This window comes from Ictidomys tridecemlineatus, chromosome 8 (genome assembly GCF_052094955.1).
Source record: "Ictidomys tridecemlineatus isolate mIctTri1 chromosome 8, mIctTri1.hap1, whole genome shotgun sequence".
NCBI lineage: Eukaryota > Metazoa > Chordata > Mammalia > Rodentia > Sciuridae > Ictidomys > Ictidomys tridecemlineatus.
Window position 1 is genome coordinate 74,275,250 of NC_135484.1, and position 21,406 is coordinate 74,296,655.

The window sequence follows — 21,406 nt, forward strand, 5'->3', positions numbered from 1 at the left end:
AACAGCAGCACAAACTGGAGTGGGATGCGTTTAGATAAGGGTGGGCGCTCGCGCCAGCGTTGCGACTCAGCTGTGTCGCGTGCCACACTACTGGGCGGCCCTCAGGAGAGGCGCGGCTTTCTCGCTGTGGATGGGAGGACTAACGCGGCGCCTTCAGTGTTTTCACCGAGCATTTCTCCCCTTTCCGAGAGTGTGGTAGCCAGTGCTCGCCAGCTCCTTCAGCGACCGCCGCTGGGTGCCAACTTTCGCACGGCGCCCCCTAGCCAGCTCGCATTCTCCAGTTGGTGCCAAAGTGAAGCTGATCTACGCTGTAAAACTTAAGTTCATTCCCGTACCCAGTCTGTGCAGGTCGAACTTGGCGCGAGGCAGGCGATGGCCTCGCCTCCAACTGCGGCTCGTAGTTTGAATTCTGGCGCCACTCCCGCGCCACGTAGGGCCGAGTCGCCCGCCTGACTCGGAAGCGACGGACCACTGCGCGCCTACGGGTGCGCGCCAGGAGATGAACGGGCACGCGGCGGTGGGCGGTGCGCGCACCACGCCCAGGAGCGGCCGCCGGAAAAAAAAGAGCCGCCGCGCGCGCTCCCGCTCGATCGCCTCCGGAAGAGGCCACGCCCCCATCATCTCCCACATCCAATAGGTGCGGGAGGGAGGGGCGGCCTCGGTCTGATTCAGGGGAGATTATATAAGGAGCTGCGCGGGAGCTGCCTCCTTCTTTTTCGGGGAGACGGCGGACCTGTTGTTTGGTATGTGTGCGAATGGGTGTCACACGCCAGTACCGAGGCTCCGTGTGTAGTTGGGACTGGCGTACTTTGAAGCGATCTCGGAGCCTTGGTCCGAGAGTGCTAGTTGTTGGAAGTTTGCACATGCGGAACGCGCCGCCGGGTCGCCACGTGCCTTGAATAGAGTCGGGGAGACAACATACTGAAGGGCCTATGGCGCCACGAGCGGAGGTTTTCCGGCTTAGGCCCAGGGCAGGCCTGAGCCTGAGCGTCGACTGGGAAGTCACCTGAGGATTTACAAAAGGTACAAAAGTGTATTTATGGATACTGTGTACACGTGTAAGGGATGATGAGGTTAATTTAAGAACAAGGGGTGTGGGCTGGGAATATTCGTTACTTGGTACAGGGCTTCCCTGGCTTGCGCAAGAAAGGCCCTAGCTAGGTTCAATCCCCAGCACCACAAAAAAAAAAAAAGAATCAAGGGGCACTTATTAACATGGTGAATGCTTTTTACTTTCCCCAGATTATTTCAACATGAACAGCCCCAGCTCTTTATGGACCTTGGTGCTGCTTGAACCCCAGGCGGCGCTGTATGCAGTACGATTTAACGAGTGGGAGAGAATTAACTGCAGGAAAAAAAATTGAAACGTGCCATTCTGAGAATGTTCGATTGCAAGCATCGATCCCCCTCAGTAATGATGGCGCTAGCTTTCAGTGGTCTATCGGAGCGGCTACATGGACATAAAAAGGTAAGGGTTACTGAGCTTATTTTTCAAACCAAAGCTGACGTTTTTTATTTACTGTAATAGAAAATGGTGTGTAACCATTTAAAATTTTTTTTTTGGTAGATGCATAAGAAAATCCCAAAACATGTCACGGAATGTTTAGCACTAAGAGAATTACTTGCTTAAAACCGGACAGTCAACACTTGGTATGTATTGGCCTAGTACTTTATAGATAATATATGTATGATTGGTCAAATCAGTGATGAAACCTATCCCGAAGCTGATTACCTGAAGAAAATCATGTACGGATTCGGCTTCTGAGATGAAGACCAATAGCTGTAGATGAAATGTGTTAATTTTTTGTTCCATTCATTCACCTTAAATCAGATATATTTGTTTTTCTGCCAACAGTGATTGTGACTGTCTGCCCACTCAGGCAAGTTTGCTGTAAAGTTCATAGGACAGAACAATTTCTGTAAGTGCAGATTTTTTTCTTAAACAATATTGTGTCCTTGGTCTTGGTCTTATCTATGATGATCCTATCCCGAAACTGAACTCCTGTTGAAAAAAACTTAATTACGGATCTGGCTTCTGAGATAAACCATTGAGGACAAAGTTTTTTAATACTATTAAATAAGCTTTTAATGTTGATCATCTTGTAATTTTTGTTTTTCCTGTTCTAGGACTAGTACCACAAAGTCTCCTTTTTCTACTATGAAAACCTGGTGATAAGAATAATCCAGAAAAAGCAGACATGAAGAGAAAACAGTTTGGGATTCTATTTTTTTTTAACCATAGCTAAACCATGAACTAATGGATTTTTAACAGAAAGGTCTTGAGCTTTGCATAATTAGCCTTGTCAAATTATTCCTCAGTGTTTTGCCATTAATCACCTCTTTTGAATTTAAGATACATAATTGTAATTAAAACTGAGTCAAAGTTGACACTGCCTTATAATTTAGTTTCTTATAGAGATGTCTGGTTATTGATCACAATAAAAAAAGTTTTTTATTAACCCATTTGAGTCCCAAGTTTTCAATTCTGAAACTATTCCCATGAAATTGACACTGGCATGTTAAAATAGTTGGGAAATCTTTTAAAAAAAGGTTTATATATATTAATATTCTATAAGTTTTCATCCCTGAGAAATGACAAAATGGCTAGACCATATCTTAAGGAACAGTACCTGATAATTACTATATAATGGTTATGAACCTTTCCCTATCCTGTCCAGCACCCTATTAGTCACTGCATATGAGATAATAAAACATTAGTCTCTAATTGGCATATTTCACTTAACATACTTAGCTAGTTCCATGTTGTCACAAATGACTGGAATTCATTCTTTTCACAGCCAAATAGTGTTCCATTGTGTATATGTGCCACATTTCCTTTATCCAATCACCCATCCATGGACACCTAAGATGATTCATTGTAGGTATCCACAGATGGTGAACAGCACTGAAATAAGCAAGTACAGACGTCTGACATGCTGCTTTTGATTCCTATGTATATATGCCCACAAGTGGGGATTATTGGATCACATGGTACGATGGAGGTTTCATACCTTTTTTCCATCATGGATGTACTGATGATGCACATTCCCTCAATTATGTCTGAGAGTTCCTCTTCCCAATCCTTGCCAGCATTTGCTATTCTGTCTTTTTGCTAAAAGCCATTCTAACTTGAGTGAGATGATATTGCATTGTTTTGATCTGCATTTCCCTAGTAATTAGTGATGTTGAGCATTTTTCACTTACTTGTTGGTATATATATATATATACACACACATATATATTATACACACATATACATGTACACACTACACCTTTTTTTTTTTTTTTTTTTTGCTGGGTGGGGAGTACTGGGATTGAACTCCGGTTACTTGACCTCTGAGCTACATCCCCAGCCCTGCTTTGTGTTTTATTTAGAGACTTGCTTAGCACCTCGTGGTCCCTTTTGTCTATTTGTGCTTTGGGGGTCTTATGCGGAAAATCTTGGCCCATCCCAATGTCCTGATGTGTTTCCCCAGTTTCCTTCCAGTATTACAGTTTCAGGTCTTTGACCCATTTTGCTTGGATTTTGGTAACTGGTGAGAGACAGGAGTCTAGTTTTCTTCCTTCTGCCTGTGGACATCCAGTTTTCCTGGCACCATTAATTGAATGAGACTTTTTCCTTTCTGCAATGTATGATCTTGTTATCTTTGTTGAAAACTAGCTGGCTATAAATGTGTGGGATCATGTCTGGGTTCTCTCTCCTGTCCCATTGGTCTGTGTGTCTTGTTTTCATGCCAGTACCATACTGTGTGGTTTTGTAAAACCTGCCTTCAAATCAGGTATTATAATACCTTCGGCTCTCTTCTTTTTTGCTCATGATGTATTTGATTCTTTGGGGACTTCAATACTGTTGAACAAAAGTAGTGAAAGTGGACATCCGTTTATTATTCCAGATTTTAGAACAAAAAAGCTTTTGGCTTTTCCCCATTAAGTATGTTAGCTATTGGCTTACATGTGACCTTATTAGACCTTTTTTATGTTGAGGTACTTTCCTTCTATACCTATTTTATTCAGGATTTTTATATGATGAGATGTTGAATTCTATTAAATGCCTTTTTTTTTTTACTTTATGGATATTCTCTTATGTTTATAGCTTTCCTTCTACTAATTTTGGATTTGAATTTTTCTTGTTTTTCTAGTTCCTTGAGATATATTTAGAGGTTGTTTATTTTGGGATACTTCTGCATTTTGTTTTGGTTCTAGTGATTGAACCCAGGGTTTCATACATGCTAAGCAAGTGTTAGCTTCCATGTATTTGTGTTAAAGTACAAAAGTTTAATACCACCACACAGAGAATGATTTTAGATATCTTACTGAAGAATCATAGGTGTTTGGGATTCCACAGTGACCAAAACATCAGTATTTTAAGTGTAATTCTAAGGAAGAGAATCTTAGCATTTTTTTTCTGGGAATTAAGATGAGGTAATGTACCCTGCATAGATCATTCATAGGAAGCTTGAGATGTCCAAATGAATTTGAAAGATCCAGCCATATGAATGGCTGATTTCCCAAGTCTGAGGTAGGTGCTGTTATTGCAGAGGCCCTAAGGCTTCATGAACTCCAGGAGAGAAAAAAATAATTTGGCATAATGGGTCAGATATGTAATAGAGGATCTCACTGCATGTGCCCCCGCCCAGCTTGGTACTGGGGATTGAATCCAGGGGCATTTAATCACTGAGCCATATCTCCAGCCCTTTTTTTATATATTTTTTAGAGACTCTGTCTCTAAATAATAAATGAGGTTTGAGTTGCTTAGGGCCTTGCGCTGCCTTTGAACTCAAAATCTTCCTACCTCAGTATTCTGAGATGCTGGGATTACAGGAGTACGCCACCACACCAGGCTATAATAAAGGATCTTGATACTACCAAATAGAATAAGGAAAGCTATGGGGCCTTGAAAAAGCAAAATTATTTGGAGATCTAAAATGTACATTCTAGCGAGGTGTAGTGGCATGCACCTATAGTCTCAGGGACTCAGGAGGCTGAGGTCAGTAGATCATTAGAACCCAATGTGAGGCCAACCCTCTCTCCAAAAAACCAAGAATAAATAAATAGAATAAAAATGCAGTTTCATTAATGAACATGAGACAGCATATGTGATATATAATGAAAAAGTAGTTGACTTTACAATCTTTTTTAATTTTTTTTCTTTAGTTGTAATTGGACACAATACCTTTATTTTATTTTTATGTGATACTGAGGATCGAACCAGTGCCCCGCATGTGCCAGGCGAGCGCTGTATTGCTGATCCACAACCCTAGCCCCTGACTTTGCAATCTTGATGATTCCCTACCCTGCTCTACTTGAAACTAACATGCTAAATAAATCTGTCATTATCTTTATTTCCAGCTCCTAGAATCTAAGTTTAAAATGCTAACTCTTAGAATTTAAGGGCAAAGATCTGTTTCATTTACTAATGTCTTAGGTACCTAAGATAGACCCAGGCACTAATCTTACAATAAATGATAAACAACTTTATTATGACACAAAACCTTGAGGGGAAAATGCCATTACCCTTTTGTCAAAGCTGGCAAATACTTAAAAACAAGGCAATATTGTGAAATAGTTTGTTTTGGAGCCCTCTAACCTCTTTCTCCTGTTCTTTCTGTTTTCATTCCCTTGACTTCCAGTGGACCTTTTAATATATCACATTTTCTTAGCTGATATAATCCAAATTAGTACTGGACATTCTCTTTATGCATTATAAGACTAGTCTCGGCCAAGGAGGCAAGAGATAAACACTTCTTTATTTGTGTCAATAGTGATTTAAGATGCCAAGAAAAATCAAGGGCAACCTACACAGAGATACAAAACACAATAGAAATACTATCAGGATTAAGCTAGTATATTTGAGTCAAGACCAACTCATATGTGGGGAAGATACAATTAGTCATAAGAACACTAAGCAATTATAGTATGGTTGAGAACCAAAGAGTGACAAATTTGGAGGATTTAGTTACCAACAGGTTGGATAGATGTTGAAAAAATTAGGTGGAAGATGAGGCAGAAATGTTAAATATCCTTACTATGGTTCATGAGCAGAGGGGTTACAATTTTTGTAAGGCTAGTCTTGTAATCATTTGCTTTCTCTAAAACCTGACATTCAGTAGGAAGACATGGTCAGAACTTAATTTCTCTTGTATTGTCTGTAGGATCTTCACCTGAATACTAAGTGAATAAAATTAAAAATCACTTTTGTGGAACTAAACTTGAAAGCTTAACATTTTATAATTAATTAACATCAGTTTCCATTAAACTTACTCAAACATTTTAAGATTCACATGGATGTCATTTTTCAATCAAGTGTAAAAGACAGACTTCTAGATTACAAATACAACTGGGTAATACCTTTGGTTACTAAAGTGATCCAGTACTTAAATTGTGAGCTTGATAAGTACATCTAGTACATCTACAACCTAAAAAATTCATTAGAGGCTCAAAAGTCTTAAAGGCCTAAAGGGACTTGACTGCAATAGACTCTGATATGCTTGCTTCAGACTAGTTTTAGAAGTTGAAAGTAGAATTTACACGTCTGGCTTTAATAACTTTAGCCAATAGAAATCCCTTTGCCTTACACCAGGTTTCTAGAATCTTAAAATATAGTAGGCTCAGGCCTACCATTTGGTGCTTTCTAAAATTAGTTCTATTACCAGAAATCCAATATCCACTGTACCAATCAAGTGCCCTCTAAACTAAGTAACACACTTCTTGTAATGCTTACCCAGTGTATGTGAAAGAACTTTGGGCTATTTTGTGACTTTTTCACCAGTTGCCCAGTTATGATTATAGCATTTATTTGAACCTTAGCCTACTAAGATAGCCTGCTTATCTTTTGTCAGTCTCTCCTCTCTGAAAGGGAAGTTGGACCCTTCTCATCTTTCTTCTTAAAAGATTGGTTCTGGATCTGAACAGTACTTCCAGTGCAGTACTTAAAACTGTCTGACTGAATATTGTCACTACATCTGGTCTTGTTCCACTTCACTGGTCATATATATTTGAATATGTACAGAGATCAAACTACATCCGAATCTATCATGAAATTTTGGAAATTTTATGAGCCATCTTGGGATAGGGGAAAAGGTTCCTTTTCAATATGAGAACCAGGATCCTTGGACTAACTACTGCATCCTGTCTTCCTCATCTCCTCCTCTCATCATTAATCCACTGTTTGAGATTTCAGAATGCCATGTAGCTAAGTCTGTCAGAATTATTACAGAAAACAAGTACTTAGTCTGAAAAAATACCAATCAAATACAATACAATACAGCCTATTTGAGAATTTTATCTTGTTAGCTATGACTGCTTAATTGATTCTAGGTCTCTTCAAAAAAGCAATGGAAGGGCTGGGGTTGTGGCTCATTGGTAGAGCGCGTGCCTAGGGTGTTTGACACACTGAGTTTGGTTCTCAGCACTGCATATAAATAAATGAATAAAATAAAGGTCCATCAACATCTAAAATTTTTTTTTAAAAAAAAAGCTTAATACCAAACAAACAATGGAGCCAGTCATGGCAAAACACTCCTATAATTCCAGCAATTTGAGAGGCCAAGGCAGGAGGAACTCAAGTTCAAAACCAGCCTCAGCAACTTAGTGAGGCCCTCTCTCAAAATAAAAAGAGCCAGGCAAGGTGGCACATGCCTATAATTCAAGTGTCTTGGGAGGCTGAGGCCGGAGGATCACAACTTCAAAGCCAGCCTCAGTAACTTAGTAAGACTCTGTCTCCAAATAACATATAAAATGGGCTAGGGATGTTTCTCAGTGGTAAGTACCCCTGGATTCAATCCCCAGTATTAAAACACAAAACAAAAAATAAAAGAGGTGGGATATGGCTCAGTGGTTAAGCAATGCTGGATTCAATTCCTAGCCAAAAAAAAAGCACTGGAATAAGGAAAAACACTTTAGGATATATATATATATATATATATATATATATATATATATATATATATATATATATATATATATATATAATTCATCATTTAATAATGATAAATAATATATTTTCAGGGATTATTTCTGTAGTTCATTACTACAAAAGTTTCTCTGAACACACTGAACACCATGCAAATAAAAGATTATATACAATGATCGTGGGAATATTCCAGGGACCAAAGAGTGGTTAAACGTGTAAATCGTTAGACATATTACATCTTTAGAACTCAATAAGTGTAGAAAAAAATTTGATGACATTCAACATCCCATGATTTAAAAAAATAGATATAGAAAACACCTAATACAAGAAAGTCTATTATATGACAAGCAATCAACATCAAAATGAATGGGGAACAGCTGAAATTATTTTCTCCAAGATCAAATAGGGATGTCCACTTTCACTACTTTTATTTAATATAGTATAGAAGTCTTTGTCAGAGAAATAATAAATCAAGAGAAAGATAGGGCACCCAAAAAGAAGAGGATGCCAAATTATTTATTTGCAGATGACATGATTTTATATATAAAAATTCTACACTCCACCCCCAAACTGTTAGAATTTAAAAATAAATTCAGTAAGATCACAAGATATAAAATCAACCTATAAAAATCAGTGTACCAGAGATGTAGCTGAGTGGTAGTGTTTGCCTAGCATACATGAGGCCGTGGGCTCAAATCACAGTACTGAAAAAAGGTAAAAATCAAAAGCCTGTGTGTGAATGTGTGTGTATACATGAGTGCATGCACATACTGGAGAAAAAATACAGGACTTTGCACATGTTAAGTGCCTTTTCTACAACTAAACTATGATCCTTCAGTAACATTTTTAATATAATAATTAAATAGCTGAGAATATATTTTTAAAAATCTCATTCATAATCACTACAAATATATATATGTATACATATGCATATGTGTGTATATATATCACACATATGCATATGTATACATATATATTGCTCTTCAAAAAAGCAATGGAAGGGCTGAGGTTGTGGCTCATTGGTAGAGCTCGTGCCTAGGGTGTTTGACGCACTGAGTTTGGTTCTCAGCACTGCATATAAATAAATGAATAAAATAAAGGTCCATCAACATCTAAAAAATGTTTTTTTTAAAAAAAAAAAAAAAAGCTTAAAACCAAATAAACATGGAGCCAGTCATGGCAAAACACTCCTATAATCCCAGCAATTTGAAAGGCCAAGGCAGGAGGAACTCAAGTTCAAAACCAGCCTCAGCAACTTAGTGAGGCCCTCTCTAAATTTAGGAATAAATTTAACCAAACATGCAGAATATTTTTACAAACACTATATAGCATGGATTAAAAAAATTCACACACAAAAAAATGTTCACAGATAGAAGATGTGAACATGTGTCCACATGACCCAAAGCATTCCACAGGGTCAATGCAATTCCTACAAAAATAATAGTGACATTCTTCACAGAACTAGAAAAAAAAGTTGTGTATGGAACTATCAAATTCTGTAAAGAGCCAAAAACATCATGAGTAAAAAAGAAGAGAGCCAAAGGCATTATAATACCTGACTTGAAGGCAGGTTTTACAAAACCATCGTCACCTACACAGCATGGTACTGGCATGAAAACAAGACACACAGACCAATGGGACAGGAGAGAGAACCCAGACATGATCCCACACATTTATAGCCAGCTAGTTTTCAACAAAGATAACAAGATCATACATTGCAGAAAGGAAAAAGTCTCATTCAATTAATGGTGCCAGGAAAACTGGATGTCCACAGGCAGAAGGAAGAAAACTAGACTCCTGTCTCTCACCAGTTACCAAAATCCAAGCAAAATGGGTCAAAGACCTGAAACTATGAAACTACTGGAAGGAAACTGAGGAAACACATCAGGACATTGGGATGGGCCAAGATTTTCTGCACAAGACCTCTAAAGCACAAATAGGCAAAAGGAACCACATCTAACTAAAAAGTTTCAGCCCAGCAATGGAGATGGTAGAGTGAAAAGACAACTGACAGAGCAGGAGAAAATATTTGCAAGCTATTCGTCTGACAAAGGGTTAAATATCCAGAATACATAAGGAACTCCAATAACTCAACAGCAAAAAATCAAGTAATCCAATTTTTAAAGTGGGTAAATGAGCTGAGAAGACATTTCTCAAAAAAAGACAAGACAGCCCGGTGGGGTGCTACATGCCTGTAATCCCAACAGCTTGGGAGGCTGAGGCAGGAGGATTGAAAGTTCAAAGCCAGCTTCAACAAAAGCAAGGTGCTAAGCAAGTCAGTGAGACCCTGTCTCTAAATAAAATACAAAACAGGGCTAGGGATGTAGCTCAGAGGTCAAGTACCCCGAGTTCAATCCCCAGTACTCCCCGCCCAGCAAAAAAAAAAAAAAAAGTGTAGTGTGTACATGTATATGTGTGTATGTGTGTGTGTGTGTGTGTGTGTGTGTGTGTGTGTAGTATATATGTGTATATATATACCAACAAGTATGTGAAAAATGCTCAACATCACTAATTTTTAAAAAGTAATGTTTACAATGTAATGCATTACTTTAATAACGTCAGAAAACTTTTGACTTCTCCTTAACTCCTAACTTTATTAAGCAAAATTTATGTGCATTAAATTGTACATTTTAAGGGTACAATTTAATTAATTTTTCTATAGGAATACATCTATGAATTATTACTAGAACCAAGATAATGACTGTATCCATCACTCTCAAAATTATCCCCATATAGTGGCTTGGTTTTGTTTGGTTTGGTTTTGTAGTACTGGGGATTTAACTCAGAGGCTCTCTATCACTGAGCTACATCCCCAGCCCTTTTTATATTTTTAGTTTTGAGAAAGGATCTCCCTTAATTGCTGAGAATGGGTCTCGAATTTACAATTCTCTTGCCTCCACCTCCTGAGAAGTTGGGATTACAGGCATTAGTCACCATGCCCATCAGGAGCTTGATTTTGAACAAGATATGGTATGTGATATCCAAATTCAGATTTTTCAGTAGGCAGTTAGATAAAGAAGTCTGGAGTTCAAGGACAAGGTCTGAGCTGGAAAAATAAAAACAGAAGTCATCAGCAAATGGAGAATATGTTTACAGTCCTAAATTGGGGAGTTGGTTTGTTTTTGTTTGGTTTGGGTTTTTTTTTTTTTATACAGGGTCTTACTAAGTTACCTAGTTTGGTTTCAAACTCATGGGCTCAAGCAATGTTCCCACTTCAGCCTCCCAAGTAGCTGGGACCATAGTCATGCATCACTGTACCCATAAAGTCAAAATATTAGATGAGATCACCAAAGGAGAAATAGAAAAGAAAGGTGGTACAAGAGTTGAGCCCTGCGGCATTCCATGACCAATCATTCCAGATTTAGTTCAAATCCAGAAATTATTTTGTGATAAGGAAAATTAGGGAGCAAAAACCTGCTGTCAAGTTCAAGTGTCATATTTGGAATAGAAATTAAACAGAAAACCAAGGAGGCCTAGAGTGAAATGAACAGAGAAAAAGCAAGAGTGAGAAAGAACTAAACAATTTGCTTGAGTTGGTGGACTAAAAATTACCTTCAAATTTAGTGCAGCATTGCATAGCATGAAAATTAAAGGAGTTAATATCTGATGACAATTTTGCAAAGTAACAAAGTGACCTTTAGGAGAGAATGAGATGAGGGATTTAGGAGAAGCATTAAGATTTTCATTAGATACTATGGATTTAAAGAAAATGGAGTTGACCATGGATGAGTTATAGCTTTGCCTAGCATTGCTTAAGTGCTAGCTATGGCTGAAAACTACTAGTTTTAACAACTAATCAACATATTTCTTCACTACTCTCCTGAAATGCTTATCTGCCTGGGAGCAGAAATCAGATGACTAGATTAATCCAAAATTAGGAATAAACTGGCTAGAAGGAGCAGAGCAGTGATGAGACAAGGGTATTGAGGATGCATATAAAAGTATTAAAATTAGTGAACTGTGATCCAGGCTGACTGGGGAGAATGGGAGATAGGAGCATGCCAGAAAATTGTCCCAGGCAATGATAAAGATCAGATGTGTCATAAGAAAGTGTTAATAACAACAACAACAAAAAGATAAAATAAGGCCCTCCCCAGTTACTCTACAGAATGATCTATAGCATGATGTATTCGATTATCATTTTATCTCTTGGCTAGGATGTGAGTTCTTTGGAAGCAGAAATTGTGTCCTTTAATCTCTAAAACATAATGTCTGGGACAATATAATGGCATCCATAAAATATTTGTCTAATTGAGTGAAATTCAGTGTGGATATTTAGGGTGAGTACTGATGTATAATATAAGTTTTCCAGAAGAGATATAAAAGAAATGACAGTTCAGGGTGGTGACCCCTGCCTGAAATCCCAGCTACTCTGGAGGATAAGGCAGGATAATTTCAAGTTTGACACCAGCCTCAGTTATTTAGCAAGATCCTATCTCAAAATAGAAAATAAATAGGGCCAGGGATGTAGCTCAGTAGTAAAGCACCCCTGGATTCAACCTCCAGTGCCACCAAAAATAAAAATGAAAGCTGCTATGGACTGTTTGTATATCCTATTCTAAATTCATACACTGAAGTATTCTAAAAAGAAATTTTATATAAGCAGAGAATCTTCATCAATGATGAAGTTCAAAAGTCAAAATTAAAACTCACCCCAGAAAATATACCTTTTTATTATCCCAGAGTGCCTTTCTCTCACTGATCTGAGATTAAATTGGTGAAATTTAATTGATGTGAAATTAAATTGGTCAAAAATTAGTGACAACCCTAAAACTGTACTTTCAAATACAAATATTTGATTAAAGTTATTTGGCCTATTTTTATTACTGCTAATATTTATATTATTCATAACTGGATGTCATATTGTCTGTATATTACATTTCTTTTTCAAAAATGAATTACAAACAGTGCTCATAGTTTGATTACATCTATAGAAATGTCAGGACAGTTTTGAAATTTCTGACTTTTTTCAACATATCTGGATAACTTTAAAGATGTTGTTTGCTTTAAATTTAATCTATTCCTTTGGAGTTTGAATCATACTAATAGATTAGGTATGTAATGATTAAGAAATTTACTAAGATTTTCATTAACTTGTTCATTTATCAACAATGTACCAAATACCTACCATGTGTACATGCTGTTGTAGGCACTGAAGACACAGCTATGCACCAAACAGACAAGATCCCTGTCCAGTGGAACTTTAATTTTAGGAGGAGAAGAACATTATAGAATAAAGACATTATAAAGTATGTTAGAAAATTTTAAAAAACTTTAAATTAAAAAAAATTTAATATAATTTAAAAATAATTTTTTAAAATAGAACTTGCAATATTGGGGTGGGCTTTGGGAAGTTATTACTATTGCAACATTTTTTGGGGGGAGTGCTAGAAATTAAACCTACAGTTTCAAGCATGCTAAGGACACACCTACCACTGAGCTATATCCCAGGCCCATTATTGCAATTTAAAATGGGGTTGACAGGATACGTTTCCATGAGAAGGTGAAATTAATTAAGCAATGATTTTCAAAGAGTGAGAGATTGAGCTATGCACATACCTGAGGAAAGGGCATTTCTGTGGCAGTGGTGTAGAGCTAGGAGCGTGCATAGTAAACAAAGAGAGGAAACAGGGCATGCAGACTATGCAGAGCCTAGGGATCACTGAAAATATTTTCTTCTGTGTAAAATGGAACCACTGTGAGAGTAAACAGAGAAACTCCAGGTATGATTTACACATCAAATCTGTGAACTGTATGCTCAGGGTCCAGATTGTGGCCTCTAAATACCATTTACTATTTAAAGGAACCAGGGCTCATTAGAAAAACAACTGATTATAGATCTGAGAAAAGAAATGTACAAGATGAGCTTGTTACCTCTTCCTGTAGCAAATAACTAAGAAAACAAAATTTCTAGAGTTGTATTAAAAGGACTCAAGATCTGATTGGAGAGTCTCACAATGTTTAAAGATTTTTTTTAAATGACTATTATTAAGGATAATAACCACAATAGCTTAAAAGACATGTTCAACCTAAGAATTCATGATACTTTAAAAATAAATTTGATACTTTTAAAGAATATTAGTAAACCAAATTAACAATTTCAAATTTTCCAGTGCTAGCTGTTTGTAAACAGCTAACCAAATACAGGGTGAGGAAAAGTTTCTTTTTATTGATTCATTTCAGCAAACAGTTGGAAAAGATTGGCATAATTAGAAAATCACTGTTTTGCAACATTAAATTAATTAAACTATGTAAGCAATGATTCTCAAATGATTGCTAACATCTAAACAAGAGAGGCAAAAAGATATTATGGACTCCTGAAGGAAGAACTTAGCATTGCCTATGAAGTACTCTTGCTTGAAAACAAAAACAAAAATGAGATAAAGCATTTGAATGTAGCTACCAATTTATAGATGACAGAGAAATATATTAAGCTACATCATTGAAATGCCATCGACAAAATCCAAACTATTGAAAATTCTGTAGCACAAATGGTTTATTTAATACGTAAATTGCAAGGAAAATAAACCAAACAAATAAGAGATGAATGAGAAACTTGTAATTTGACAAGCTAGAAAGATCTATCAATATTCTCAATATTTGTATATCATTTGGATTCTGACTCAATATTTTAACAAATTATGGCATTCATGATATAGACATTTGAACACTGACTTGGTATTTCATGCAATAATTGGGGCTTTTGTTAGGTATAATAATGGTAGTATAACTGGTTTTTGTCATTATTGAAGAGTCTCTCATTTAGATATACATAGTGAATTACTTACGGATGAAATGATTTGATGTCTGAGATTTCCTTCAAAAATAATACAGAAATTTGAGGAAGTGGTTGAAGGTTATAAATGAAACATGATTAGCTTTACACTGATTATTTTGAAAGCAGAGTGATAAGTTCATGGGAATTTATTATAGATTATTTGGGGGGTCGGTACCAGGGATGAAACTTAGAGGCACTCAACCACTAAGCCACATCCTCAGCCCAATTTTGTATTTTATTAGAGATAGGATCTCTCTGAGTTGCTTAGCACTTCACCATTGCTGAAGCTGGCTTTGAACTCGCAATCCTCCTGGCTCAGCCTCCTGAGCCACTGAGCATACATTCTTTATTTTTGTATGTGTTTAAAATTTTTACAATAAGATGGGCATGGTGGCACATACCTGTAATCCCAGCAACTTGGGAGGCTAAAGCAGGAGAATTGCAAGTTTGAGACCAGCTTTAACTTTTAGTGAGGCCCTAAACAACTTAGTAAGACCCTGTCTCCAAAAAAAAGAAAAGAAGAAGAAAAAAAAGGGGGGGCTGGTGATGTGGCTCAGTGATTGGGCTCAATGCCCTATACCTCCCCCCAAAAAATTTATAATAACTTTTCTTAATCTATTAATTTCTTTTTAATAAATTGATTTTAGCGAGGCACAGTGTCACACACCTGCAATCCCAGCAACTAAGGAGACTGAGGCAGAATTGCAATTCGAGGTAAGCCTGAGCAACTTGGCCTGACCCTTGTGAGGCAGGATTGGAATTCGAGGTCGGCCTGAGCAACTTGGCCTGACCCTTCCTCAAAATAAAAAATGAAACAAAATAAAATAAAAGGGGTTAGGCATATAGCTCATTGACAGTGTGCCCTTGGGTTCAATCTCCAGTAGAACCCCTTCCAAATAAAAGTTGATTTCATTTCTAACAAGCACCTTGTTTCTTCACAATTTGACTGTATTCTAGGTAATAGGAAAATGGAATAACTTCTTGCTGCCCCATGCATAATCATCTGTCATATTTGTATATCATGTCATCACAGATCCACAGTGTTTTCACAAGTGTTCTTTCTGTGATTAGTTGAGGGCATACAATTCAGTACATAGACTCTATAGTCAGTTTACATGCATTACATGAAATAATACATGTAAAATGCCTAATATAGGTAGACATAGTGGCATACGCCTATAATCCGGCAATTCGGGAGGTTGAGGCAGGAGGATTGTGAATTCAAAACCAGCCTCAACAATTTAATGAGATCCTGAGCTAGGCACAGTGGCACACCTAGCAAGACCCTGTCTCAAAATAAAATACAAAAAGGGCTGGGGATGTGGTTCAGTGGCTAAATACCCTTGGGTTCAATCCCTGTTACCAAAATTAAATTAAATTTAAATGCCAAATATGGTGCTTGTCATGCATTAGGTATGGTTGTTAGTAAAGTTGAGTGTTTCTATCTGCACCACTAAGCACAATAATATGTTAGCCGCTACATTTCAATAAGTCCACTGGATACTTTTAATTAAATAATATATGATCAGGCTGGGAGTATAAATGGGGGTAGAATGCTTATCTATCATGCATGAGGCCCTGGGCTGATCCTCAGTACCACACAAATGTCAAGTTCTTATGACTTAAATACACTAAATTAAAATAACTATAATCCTTCTACTCTGTTTCAACTTCTTATACATGTTCCATGATCTGTTTGAAGGAAATTGTCATTACATTTTTTTCATCGTAAGCAAAGAATGATGCAGAGTTAACTGACAAAAACTCCTGTTTTGAGGCATACCAGGCTCATCAACATCTTTTGACATGAACAACCACTAAGATCTCTACTTTTTCTTTTTGTAGTTCCTTTGTCTTTGGGAGATGAACTCAACTTATATATATTTATATCAATCATCAGATTGGAGGATTATTAGGGTTAACTATTAGGACTGTGCCGGGTAAGTAAGAAAAAAATATCTTACTGGAAATTACATCCAGATATCTCATTGCTTTTGGCTCATGGAGAACAATTTGACCACCTGGATGTATGTGGGACACCATCGTATCAAACCATGCAGATAATATTCTGATATTCTTTGTTATCAGTTCTAGTGTATAGTAATCAAGTAATAGTAATCATGCTATTACTTCATGATTTCCTAACCCATCTTTTTATTATAAAAATTTCAAACATAATTTTTAAAAACTGAAACAACAGTGCATTGAATATGTTGAAACCACAGCATTTTTCTTCTCCCTTTTCAAGTCATGCCTATTTTCTTAATCCAAATGATTAAATATCTGTATTCTATATATGTGTGTACATATTATATATATATAGTATCTATCTACACATATATATGGAGGGCACTGGAGATTGAATCTAGGGGTGCTTTACCACTGAGCTTCATCTCCAGCCCTTTTTATTTTTTATTTGGGGCCAGGGCCACTAAGTTGCTTAGGTTTAGCTAAATTTCTGAGACTGACCTCGAACTTGGGATCCTCCTGCCTCAGCCTCCAGAGTTGCTGGAATTACAGGTGTGTATCACTGTGTCCAGCTATAAACTCTATTTTAATAGGCACATTAAAAATTTAATAGGCACATTTTAAAAAATTCATATTAATCGAACATTCTCACTGCTTTTGCATTTTGTAAAAATTAAAGGACATTATGTGCTTTTGAGGCAGGTTAAAAAGTTCTAGTCTGAATTTAGACATTATCTTCTTTGAAATATTTTTCAGAGAACAGGTGATTAAAACTGACAGAACTTACCAATGTATCTCTCAATTAATGCCATCTCTTTCTTGAGATGCTTTCACCTGAATATATAGCATAAAACTCAAGTCAAAATGTCTTAAGCTGGGCGTAAATTTCTTAGTTCTTGGGAAGTTCAGTATCTGGGACTATAGGCAGGCACACTGATTTAGTGTTTCATTTATTATACAAAAAAAACACTCTGGTTTGTTTTATTTGTCCTCTCTACCCCCTCAGTTTACAAATATTGTCTCAGGATGCCTTCTTTCATGGTAACAGGATGGCAACAGCAGTTCCAGACATTATATCTACATACTACATTATCTCACACAACATTATCCAGATATCTCATTGCCTTTGGCTCACAGAGAACAATTTGACTACCTGGATATGGGACACCATCGTATCATACCATGCAGATAATATTCTGATATTCTTTGTTATCAGTTCTACTGTATGATATTACTTCATTATTTCCTAACCCATATTTTTATTATAAAAATTTCAAACATATTTTTTTTTAAATTGAAACAACAGTGCATTGAATATGTGAAACCACAGGCAGGTCTATCTCTTACTTTTATTTCTTTGGGGGAATAAGGAAATAATTTCCAAAAAGCTCTGCCCTCTCACCAGAATTAGATCACATAGCCATTCCTAACCCACTTATTATGAAGGTACATAAGAGAATGACTTTGCAATGAATGGGTAATGTGGACTTTTTTGTTTTGTGGTACTGGGGATCAAACTCAGGGAGGGAACGTAGAAGGAATGCTGGGGAATCAATATCATCTTTCACACTCTTCTACCTGAGTATATGTGACTAATAGGATGTTTGAGGAACATGTCTACAATTTGCTTTAAATAATTTTTCTAATAAAATGTAGCCATCCTCAGATATTGACACTTTCCATTCTTTATAGTACTGCAACACATCTTCAAAACATCTGATCAGTCATCCCAAAAAAAGTTCCTTGGTGAATCTAACAAGCCAACTCTAGAAAGCTAATTACTGACATGAATAAAAGAGTAAGTACTTCATCACTTCAGTTTTAGTAGCACTTGGGGAGTGGAGTTTGTCAAATTAAACACTTCTATCAACTAATGACATCAGTCTTGCCCACAGTATTGTCTATCTTACTAAATCGTCATATCTCAGGGATTTCAATATGCTCAAATACTATGTTAGATATTTTTTGTAGATTTTTGATTAATAGAGATTTACATATAGAAACTTAAATTTCTTGGAACATTCTTCTTAATGCAGAATAAATCAATACAACCTATTAAACTTGGAAGTCTACTGAAATCCAAATATGAGAAGCTCTCTTCTATGCAATTTTCTATTTACCATTTTCTTGGTATTTAAATTATTTATCAATTTTTTTAAAGAAATGGGGTCTTATGTTTCCCAGACTGGCCCCAAACTTCTGGGGTGAAGCAATCCTCCAAGCTTTCAGAGTATTTCAAACTACAGACATGCACTACCATGCCTGTTTTTTTTCTTCTTAATCAATTTGTAACTTGAATCAAGAATAATCTAAAGAACACAAACCTCCAAAGTGAGTCAAGTATACATTTTCAATTTTAGTTGTGGGTTTCTGGGGTGTTTAAATTAAACTATTTTTTTTCTTTTCTTTCTAATTTTGGTCAGTCTGATAGGCATGAAATAATAGCATCTTGTTGTTGTTATGTTGTTTTAGCTTTTATTTCCCTGGTAAGTAGTGAAATTGAGTTTGTTTGTTTGTTTGTTATTATTTTGTTTGTTTGCTTGCTTTTGTGGTGCTGGGGATCAAACTCAGGTCCTTGTACATGCCAGGTAAGCACTGTACCACTGAACTACATCCCTAGACTTCTAATGTCTTTTATTCTCTATTTTTTAACCTATTTAAAAAAACATAGAGAGCTGGAGGTATAGTTCAATGATAGAGTGCTTTCCTAGCATGTGTGAAGTCCTGGGTTTGAGTCTCAGAATCAGGGGAGGGGACATATCTTATAAAATGTAAAAATAAGGACATAAAGAAGAAAGTGAAAAAAACATAATTCTACCACTTAAAGATGATCATTATAACAATTTATATATCTTCTATGCAGATATAAATTTTAATAAAATTTGAATTAAACTATGTATGGTTGTTACCCCTGATCTTAACTTTCTATCACACTTTTCAATGTCATTAAAAATTCATCTGCTCATTTTTCTTATTGACAACATCAAGAGCATTTCATTTTAATGGATTTTCATAACTATTTAACCAATTCCCTAATATTGGAAATTTAGGTTTCTTGTGAATTTTGTCATGATGACAAGATTTACAGCAATAAATATTCCAAATGATTAAGATTTCACTAGTTACCTATGCATAGTGGGTTTATATTGCCACCCCAAACTTAAACTCCTTGGGTAATCAATTCTCTTGCATACATTTGCAGTCATTCTAGTCCATGCTGTTCTCCAGAAGTTGCCCTCTCTCCCAATCTTTTCCACTGCCCTATATCCATAACCAGAGTTTTGTGCATTTCTTCCAAATTAAAATCTGATTCTCTTGGGAGGACATTGCTTCCTCTTGGCAGCCTTCTTATTCTACCTCCCTCAGATGTGAAGTTAAGGTCAATATCTTCCCTGCTCCCTATTGCTACTTCTTAACAATTACTCATCCATCTTTGTGGAGACAAAACCTCAACTCTGGATTAATCTCATCATTTGCCTTTGCCAGTAAGTGACATGCCGGTTGTTCCAAACTTTGCTGCAGAAATCACACAGCAGGGCTGAGTTATGCCACCATAAATTCATCATCTCCAATCTCAGCTGGGCCCCAAAAGCTATAAGACAGTCCCTGCCAGTTTTCTTTCCCATCTCAGATGTTTCTTCTCCTCCTCTACACCTCTTAATTCTTCCCTTCCTATCAACTTCTTTCATCTCAGCAGATGATTTCACCTTCCTCCTCGTGCAGAACTTTGAAGTCCTGAGATGACACTATTTCCTTATATCAACATTTATACATATCCACTGTTTTTAATCCCTTCTCACTACAGTGGAATGGTACCCTTCCTCCATTGTAAGGTAAATTTCTCCTCCAGTGCTTTGAATTATATTCATTCATATTAGCTCAGGATTTACTGTGTTTATTATGGATTGCATTGTGCCTCCCCACCGCAAAAAAAAAAAAAAAGATATGTTGAAGTCTTAACTACCAGTATCATTACAGGATGTGTCCTCATTGGAATTAGAATGTTTGAACATGTAATTAATTAAGATATGTTCACTCTGGAGTAGTGTGACTCTCTAATCCAATATGTCTGCCGTCTTTGTGAGCAGAAGGGTAGGCAAAAACAGAGAAATAGACAGAACTCTAGAAGGTAGAGCTTAGAGTTACACAGCTGCAAGCTAAAGAATGCCAAAGATTGCCCCCAAACCACGTGAAGCTAGGAAAAGGCAAGGGAGGTCTCAGAGGAAGCAGAGCTCTACAAACCTTGATTTCAAACTTCTAGCCTTCAAAACAATGACAATAAATTTCTGTTGTTTTAAGCCACCCAGTTTGTGTACTTTGTATGGCTGCCCTAGGAAACTGATGCACTATTTCTAGACACAAAAGAGTAAAACAAAACAAAGATTTCTTCTTTCTCCTCTATCTTCAACCTTTGCCTTTCTGGCTTCTGCCAACTTTAAATGTCACATATCTCTTTTTTTTGGTGGTGGTGGGGTACTGGAGATTAACTCAGAGGCACTTGACCACTGAGCCACATTCCCTGCCCTATTTTGTATTTTATTTAGAGACAGGGTCTCAGTGAGTTGCTTAGCACCTCACTTTTGCTGAGGCTGGCTTTGAACTCTCCATCCTCCTGCCTCTGCCTCCCGAGCCAATGGGATTGCAAGTGTGTGCCACCTCGCCTGGCTAAATGTCACATATCACTTAACATAAGAATTAAAATATCCCATGCTTTTTAGTTCCCTTCTAGCTCACAGGTTAGCCCTCAT

At 36.8% G+C, this 21,406-nt stretch overlaps 1 long non-coding RNA gene and 2 other non-coding genes across 3 annotated transcripts; all 3 read left to right on the forward strand.

The window, feature by feature from the left end:
* Positions 1-695: 695 nt before the first annotated feature.
* Positions 696-2,459, forward strand: LOC101968910 (uncharacterized). Its single transcript, XR_001229744.4, has 5 exons — positions 696-1,023; positions 1,243-1,468; positions 1,568-1,650; positions 1,856-1,919; positions 2,128-2,459. It is a non-coding gene; the product is annotated as an uncharacterized LOC101968910 (long non-coding RNA).
* On the forward strand, positions 1,699-1,768 carry LOC120889371 (small nucleolar RNA SNORD50). The gene has a single exon (XR_005733279.1). It is a non-coding gene; the product is annotated as a small nucleolar RNA SNORD50 (small nucleolar RNA).
* LOC120889370 (small nucleolar RNA SNORD50) lies at positions 1,970-2,042 on the forward strand. Its single transcript, XR_005733278.1, has one exon. It is a non-coding gene; the product is annotated as a small nucleolar RNA SNORD50 (small nucleolar RNA).
* Positions 2,460-21,406: the final 18,947 nt, after the last annotated feature.